The sequence below is a fragment of the Macrobrachium rosenbergii genome, chromosome 19 (genome assembly GCF_040412425.1).
Source record: "Macrobrachium rosenbergii isolate ZJJX-2024 chromosome 19, ASM4041242v1, whole genome shotgun sequence".
NCBI classification, from domain to species: Eukaryota; Metazoa; Arthropoda; class Malacostraca; order Decapoda; family Palaemonidae; genus Macrobrachium; species Macrobrachium rosenbergii.
In genome coordinates this window covers 33,824,228-33,831,794 of record NC_089759.1, presented here as the reverse complement: position 1 = coordinate 33,831,794, position 7,567 = coordinate 33,824,228, and the positions used below count along the sequence as shown (strand labels likewise).

At 35.2% G+C, this 7,567-nt stretch overlaps 1 long non-coding RNA gene across 1 annotated transcript; it reads left to right on the top strand.

Annotated features, from left to right (window-relative positions):
* Positions 1–2,478: 2,478 nt before the first annotated feature.
* On the top strand, positions 2,479–6,694 carry LOC136848499 (uncharacterized). Its single transcript, XR_010856036.1, has 3 exons — positions 2,479–2,633; positions 3,619–3,706; positions 6,300–6,694. It is a non-coding gene; the product is annotated as an uncharacterized lncRNA (long non-coding RNA).
* The last annotated feature ends 873 nt before the right edge of the window (positions 6,695–7,567 follow it).

Genomic DNA, 7,567 nt, shown 5'->3' with positions numbered 1-7,567 from the left:
GGTGTTGAACTTGTTAATTGGGGCGTTAATGATTTAATTCCCTTCGTAATTGAAATGCAAATGTGATGAGAGCATATGCAAAAAAAAAAAAAAAAGTGAAATCAACGAGATAGTCACAGAAAGTAGATTAATTACAAATGAGTGGATGATGCGACTAGCGAAGCTCTGCGCTGTAGTGGACATCTAAGGCGTGACGAATCTGGCTTATGAAATGTAAGTGATGAGGTGATGAGGTAATTATTTTTACCTTAACTTCAATTTCAAAGTTGGTATTATGATGATGCCATGGGAGTTTTTACGTCACCTGTCTTTGTATTCCTTTTCTTGAAGTATCTCGCTGAGCTCAGCTAGAGTTGCTGTCTTTCAAACGCCTCGTGACACCACACAGGCCACCTTCTCAGATGTTATGTGTATCATGCTGTGCTACGGACCAAAGAACGAACTCTGTAAAGAGAAAAAAAGATTATTCTCATTTACAATTGCAGAATTTTATTTCGATAAAAATAAAAAAAGATATGAAAATTATTGTTGGTAATATAAAGGCAAAGATATGAAGGAAGTAACCCTCGGATTTTAAGGGTCAGAGGAAGGGTTTTTTCCTCTCTTGCAGAGTGTTGTAACTTTGTCTGCAGCTATTTTCCCGAATTTGACAACTCCTGTGTCCTAAAATATAAGACTATTGTTTCTATGTGGTTTGATAACAATCCTTTAATTGATTTCTTGCCCCTTGGTTGCTAAATAGATAAAATTAAAAGTTATAATGTGCCATAGTTTGACCAGTGCCAAAAGTGACTTGAACGTTAATCATGTAATAAAGCCTTTACGAATCAAAATAATCATGTCTTCAGTGTAATGAAATAGACGACACTGGTGAGGTAACTGATAAAATGTGGCATGATTGAAATCATTTATAGTATAGAAACCATAAATGCAAAGTGGTTTGTAAAGACTACTAATTTCAATCTGAAATATAACTACATTAATTAATTATACAAATTCACTGCATCACTTTAAACAGTAAACAAGAGGTGGCGAAAAGGAAGTCATGCAATTTCTGTGTAGTTCAGTTCAGTATAACTGAGTGAAGGGTAAACTATTAAAAATTTCGCATAAGGGAATACAGAAGGACATAAAAAAGTTCGTAGAAGTGAATTTACAGAAGGACCTTTTAGTATATAAACATACTGCAGATTACAAAGGTAGGACAATGTGTCATATACAGTATATATTTGTGTGTGCATGCGTATGATGGGAATGTGACTGGGGAGGGATTTGGGGTTATTATTTATATTTACAATCCACATGATCATATTTTTCAGAGCTCCACCTACCATATACACACAAACACACACACACACACACACACACACACACACACATATATATATATATATATATATATATATATATATATATAATCCTGATGATAATAGTTTTCATAGCTCCACCTAATACTATCGAAACAGGATTCGAACATCAGGCGATGATCGAACAATATGGTCTGGTTTCAGTAAATTCACTGACCACTGTTCGAATTAGCCGCTAATTATATCACTTACGACAGATATAAATGATTTATTTATTTAATGCCACTTTGTCCTCCTACCTTCTCAATTTCCCCCAAATTTTGGGATATATTTATCACTGCAAGCCTTGAATCCATATGGCAAATCGCTGAAGGTGGCCTATTACCGTAGCAGATTACGAACCTACGCACCTTCATTATTAGTAATAATAAATTTAATTATAAAAATTCATCGGTGCGAGTTGATAAGCTCACCGTTGAATCACCTTAACAAAAGTGTTCTATACTATTTTTGTCTATGACCATGTCATTGTGATACCATGCTGCATTAACTAATAATATAATGATAATAATATCCTTTGTTTCTGCTCCGGGCCACATACGATGAACGATAAGATGAACACAATACAGTATACTAAATTAAGTACGCTAGTAAAAAGTAATATTCACGAACCTTATGCCCAAGCACTGCTGAAAACAACAGCAGCAGCAGCAACAACAACAACAACAACAATAATAATAATAATAATAATAATAATAATAATAATAATAATAATAATAATAATAATAATAATTTCCAGATAAAGACCAAACACATGCATAATTCAGGTAGTTTGCTAAAAAGGAAGAGTAAATGGCAAATCTCAATAATAATAATAATAATAATAATAATAATAATAATTTTTTTCAGATGGGCTAACTACTGATACATAATTGGGGTAGTTCGCTAAAAAGGAAGAGTGCCCGGCAACTCTCAATATAATAATAATAATAATAATAATAATAATAATAATAATAATAATAATAATAATTTCTGTCGATTTTCTGGTCATCGCCTTAAAACTTCTTCGGTGGCGAAAGGGCGATAAAGTGACGTAACTGACGTTCCACACACCGGCGGCTGCAGCGGTCGTTGGCTGCTATCCTCAAGAACAGCTTGTTTCAGTGTGGTTGAGCCTCGAGCTTGGTAAGACAGGTTTCGTCGATACTAACTCGAGTGTCGCGCTAATTTGCGTTTGGGATCTCCGCCGTGCTGTACTGAAGGATTGTTGGTTTCACTTTGTTTGGATTTATGGTCAGCCCTGATGGGTACTTGTGCGTTTTGAAAGTAAGGTGCTTCTTATATTTTATAATTGTGTTTCAGTGTTTTCTCGTCAGTATCGTAGCTCCTGCAGAATAGTAGTTCTTTTTTTAAATTTTTTTTTTTTTTTTGTGTGATCTTCACTTTAGGCGGTATTTTGTTGTATAGTCTTGGTGCGCAGTGAACAACTGCTCTCTAGCCTGACTTACAATTTGTTCTAGGATCAAGTCGCCTATTAGCTTCACTTGCAAGTCTTCATTTGAGGCCTAGTGAAGCTTGGGCAGTTGCTCAGATATATCGTATTGTGAACAGACTTTGCAAGATTTTAGGCGTGAAGGCGTGCTTCAAGGTTTGTTGGGTTGGCGAGTGGATACTGTTGCCAGTTTTGCGTTTTATATTTCTCAAATATTTAGATTGTAGTACTTGAGCCATGCCATACAGTTGTCGTGTGAAAGCTTTCCGTTTGCGGGTTTTGTATCTTCAAATATTGGTATTTTCGATTCTTTTTTTTTTTGTAAATTCCTACAACTGTTCAAAATGTTTGTTAGGTATTGTTGTAGATTGCTTTTCAACATGGTATTTAAGACTTAGTTTCGAAGTTTTAGTACTAAGCTGAACTAGATTGCATTGAGTGGTAATTCTACGCACTTTGGTGTTATACTGGCAATCTTATGCAGTGCTACGGATATCTCCATTTTAACTTGATACTGCAACGGAGAAAGTCTTGCGATGCATTAGGGTTTTAAAAAGTTTCTTGAGGATTAGGCTTAACTCGACTACCATAGCCTTCCTATTATGGGGAATATTAAGTTGATTTGAACTTAATTATTGTAGCCATAAGCGGCAATAATCTAGTAATAACTCTTATCAGTATAAAGCCTTGCTTGCTGTTCCTTGTCTTAGTGTTTCAAAACTTAACAGATGACCCAGCTGATTGTAACCAATAATCAGCCTTTGGTTCTTTCCACTTGCTAGAACATTTTGGGCTTTAATATATATTTTCTTATTTCAGGTCAGGGTGTCGTTAAATAAGCGTGCCACAATGAGTTATTGAATTGTCTCAGATGTACCGATAACTTGTGACTAAATAGGATTAATGGGTGAGTACGCATTTCTTGTTTTTTTTTTTAGTTACGAGGACTTGAGCAACCCCCAAACATTTTTTGGCTTAGTTTTTTCAGAATCAAAACAGTACGTTTTCATTTTAAGTTTAGGCTTTGTTTTAATGCATTTGGATTTTTTCAGTTTCAAAACCTTAGTTTTGAGAATTTTGTAGTTATTTTTTTATCTTTAAAATTGCAAACGTTAAATTACTTTTCCAGCTTTGAACATTTCAAGAAATTTTAGTTTTTTCAGCTTCAGAACTTTGTTTTAAAGTATTTAATTTTTATTTTTGATTAATAGTTAAGTTATATTTTAGCATCAAAAGTTTGTGTGTGGAAGTTTGTTAGTTTAATGTGTGTGGAAGTTTGTTAGTTTAATGTGTGTGGAAGTTTGTTAGTTTAATGTGTGTGGAAGTTTGTTAGTTTAATGTGTGTGGAAGTTTGTTAGTTTGTGTGTGGAAGTTTGTTAGTTTGTGTGTGGAAGTTTGTTAGTTTAATGCGTGTGGAAGTTTGTTAGTTTAATGCGTGTGGAAGTTTGTTAGTTTAATGCGTGTGGAAGTTTGTTAGTTTAATGTGTGTGGAAGTTTGTTAGTTTAATGTGTGTGGAAGGTAATTTTTGAAAGTGGAGAGTAAATAGAGTACCTTTTTTAAGTTAGTGGATTTAAACTTGTTTATTTATTTAAACTTTTGCCTTACGTGGTTTGATCTTGTAATTTCAGCTAGTTTTGTTTTTTCGAATTGTAAAGTTTAGTAAAGTTTCTATTTTGGAATTTTGAAAGTTTTTGAACATTGCGCCTAAGTTAAGTTTTGCGCCTAAGTTAAGTTTTGAAAGTGTGTAGAGTAAATAGATTATTTTTTTTAAGTTAGTGGATTTAAACATTTAAATTTTTGCCTTATGTGGTTTAATCTTGTAATTTCAGCTAGTTTTGTTTTTTAGTATTGTAAAGTTAAGTCTTTTGGAATTTTATGTTTTTGAACACTGACAATTTTTAAAGCCCTTTGAGTAATTATTTCAGCTGCAAAAGTTCAAGTTTTGCGTCTAAAGTACAGTAAGTTTTGCGTCTAAAGTACAGTAAGTTTTGCGTCTAAAGTACAGTAAGTTTTGCGTCTAAAGTAAAGTAAGTTTTGCGTCTAAAGTAAAGTAAGTTTTGCGTCTAAAGTAAAGTAAGTTTTGCGTCTAAAGTACAGTAAGTTTTGCGTCTAAAGTAAGTAAGTTTTGCGTCTAAAGTAAGTAAGTTTTGCGTCTAAAGTAAGTAAGTTTTGCGTCTAAAGTAAGTAAGTTTTGCGTCTAAAGTAAGTAAGTTTTGCGTCTAAAGTACAGTAAGTTTTGCGTCTAGAGTAAAGTAAGTTTTGCGTCTAAAGTAAGTTATTCTTTGGCCACTTCCCAAGCCCACCTTTGCCGGGGTGGCGATGCCATCTGCCAGGCAAAGGTGGACTTGCATGTTGTGCATGGTGACTTGCTCACCATGCACAACAGGAAGTTCAAAAACAAGCATGGTGACTTAGTCACATGCACAACAGGGATTTCAAACCAACCAACTTCTTACTTAGGTTAGAACTGCAAGGTTGATAGTTTTCGTGTGGCCAGGACTTAATGGGAGGTTAGATATGGAACTTGAGATATAGAATAGGCTAGAATAGGGTGAAGAACGTGCTAATTTTATATAGATGGATGGGTTAGGATAAAGGTAATAAATGCTAGTCTCTCAAGAATGCTGGGACTAGACGGGTAAAAAACGCAATAGTCAGACCTAGGGAGACATTTGACAGGATAGGTTAATAGCAGAGGGTATTACAGTACTTGAGACGTTTATTTGGTCATGAGATGTAAGTTTGCATGTATAGTGGAGCTGAGAATAGGGTAGGGTAACTGACGTACTTTTATAACTTCGAATTTCGTTCCCACTAGTAAACAGGAACTAGACAGGTATTAGGTGGATCTTAACGATTTTCTAAGAGGCCTGCGTCTTGGGATGTTAAAGAATTTTTTAACACTGATGTTGTGGACTTGTCAGGTATACTAATAGGCGGGACTCTTCAAGCAAAGCTTTCATTTTAGGAAATAGTTGATCCAGCTTTCCTCCAGCGCTGAAGCTTGCTTTGGGAACCCCTTTCTTATTCTGAATTCCCCTAACTAATTTTTTGCCCGGTGGGGTTGTGCAGTCTCAATTCCCTTAAAGACTGTATACTGAAGGACGAAAGTTGCCAGATAGTAGTGTCTGCATTGCATGGCACCTTTCACAGTTATGTAGCACTAAAGTTAGGTGCAGTGTTTCAGTAAGATTGGTGCCCTATTAAATATATCTTAAAGGATGGCACTCTCTATCCTGTTGTCTTTTCGGGAGTTTGAAGGAACAATGGTGGTAATATATGGGATTGTTAATGTGAAAGTTGATGGCAGTTTGAAGTAACAATACTAATACATGGGGTTGTTAATGGGAAAGTTTACTCAGACTATATACTATTAACTATAATAATTTTAGGATAGCTGCTGGGACTAACTGAACACGCTATTTTCACTTTGAGGGTAGGTTATGTCATGGAAACTTTTAGTATATTCTAAAATCAAACGAACTTTTCTTATGCACAGGCTCTTGGTGTAGCTGCAGCAGACCATAACATCGACACTAATACTAATGGAAAGAACGCTTTTCGTTAAGACTGAATATCATGTGAGGATTGTAAGCCCTCTGAATTTGGTTTCCCGGACAACAAGAACTCAGCTTGTAGACGCTATGCATGTCCTGTGACGGTTCGAAGCGCACTAAATTCGGTTACCCTGACACGAGAACTCAAGTTACTCAACTTGCAGACGCTGTACATACCCATACCCCGTGAGGTTCGAAGTGCTCTAAATTCGGTTACACAGACAGCTAGAACTTAGTAGATGCTGTGCTCTACCCACTATTCAGTTTTATAATCTGACTACTTTGGGTATGTAATAGTATTTACATGTATGGAGACCAACTTAATATAATTTATATGTCTGTAAAGCTTTGTCCATTTCTTTAACCCCAAACCCCAAAATGTCATGTGATGGAGTAGACTTTGTAATACTCCTTGAAAGACAAAGAATGTCCTATGAAATTAAGGGAATGGTGGTTACTCATTGGATGGTTAACAGAAGTAAGATGGGGAAGTTGATATGAAATCAAGGGAATGGTAGTTACTCATTGGTTGATTAACAGAAGATGGGGAAATTGATATGAAATCAAGGGAATGGTAGTTACTTATTGGTTAATTAACAGAAGTAAGATTGGGAAATTGATATGAGAGAGAAGTAACTGAAATAATGGTTTTTAATTCTGAAGAGATTCTAATGTATTAATTTCGATTTTGTTTACTAGCAATAGTCTATGCAGACTTTCAGACGTTATTCAGCAAAGTCATATTGTATTTTGACCCCTCTGATGACAGGAATAATTAAGATCGTTCCTTAAGATCTGGAGATGATAACAGCTGAGAACGCATGTAGAGGTGACTTGAGCGATAATAGTTGGAAGTGAAAATTCACTTTGACATGAGATGCTGCCAAGTAAATATTTTAAGGATCTAACGTGGTTGAATGAGTCCAGATTGCTATGTAAGGGTTATAATTAAAAAGTTAAGCAGGCAGCAAATTTTCAATAGTGATAGTATAATTTGTCCCGGGAGTGGCTATTGCTTATGCCTATAAATTGTAGAAGTTAATGTGACTGTCAATGGTTACTACAACACAGGCTTTAGCGTTGGACTTGTATGTATCGGGTAATTGAGGGGATATAAATACAGGATTTTTGCATAATGCATTTAATTGGTTGGTGGCCTTGTCTCTGGCTCTAAAGTTTTTGAATGTTGAAATTGCTCAAAGGATTTCGT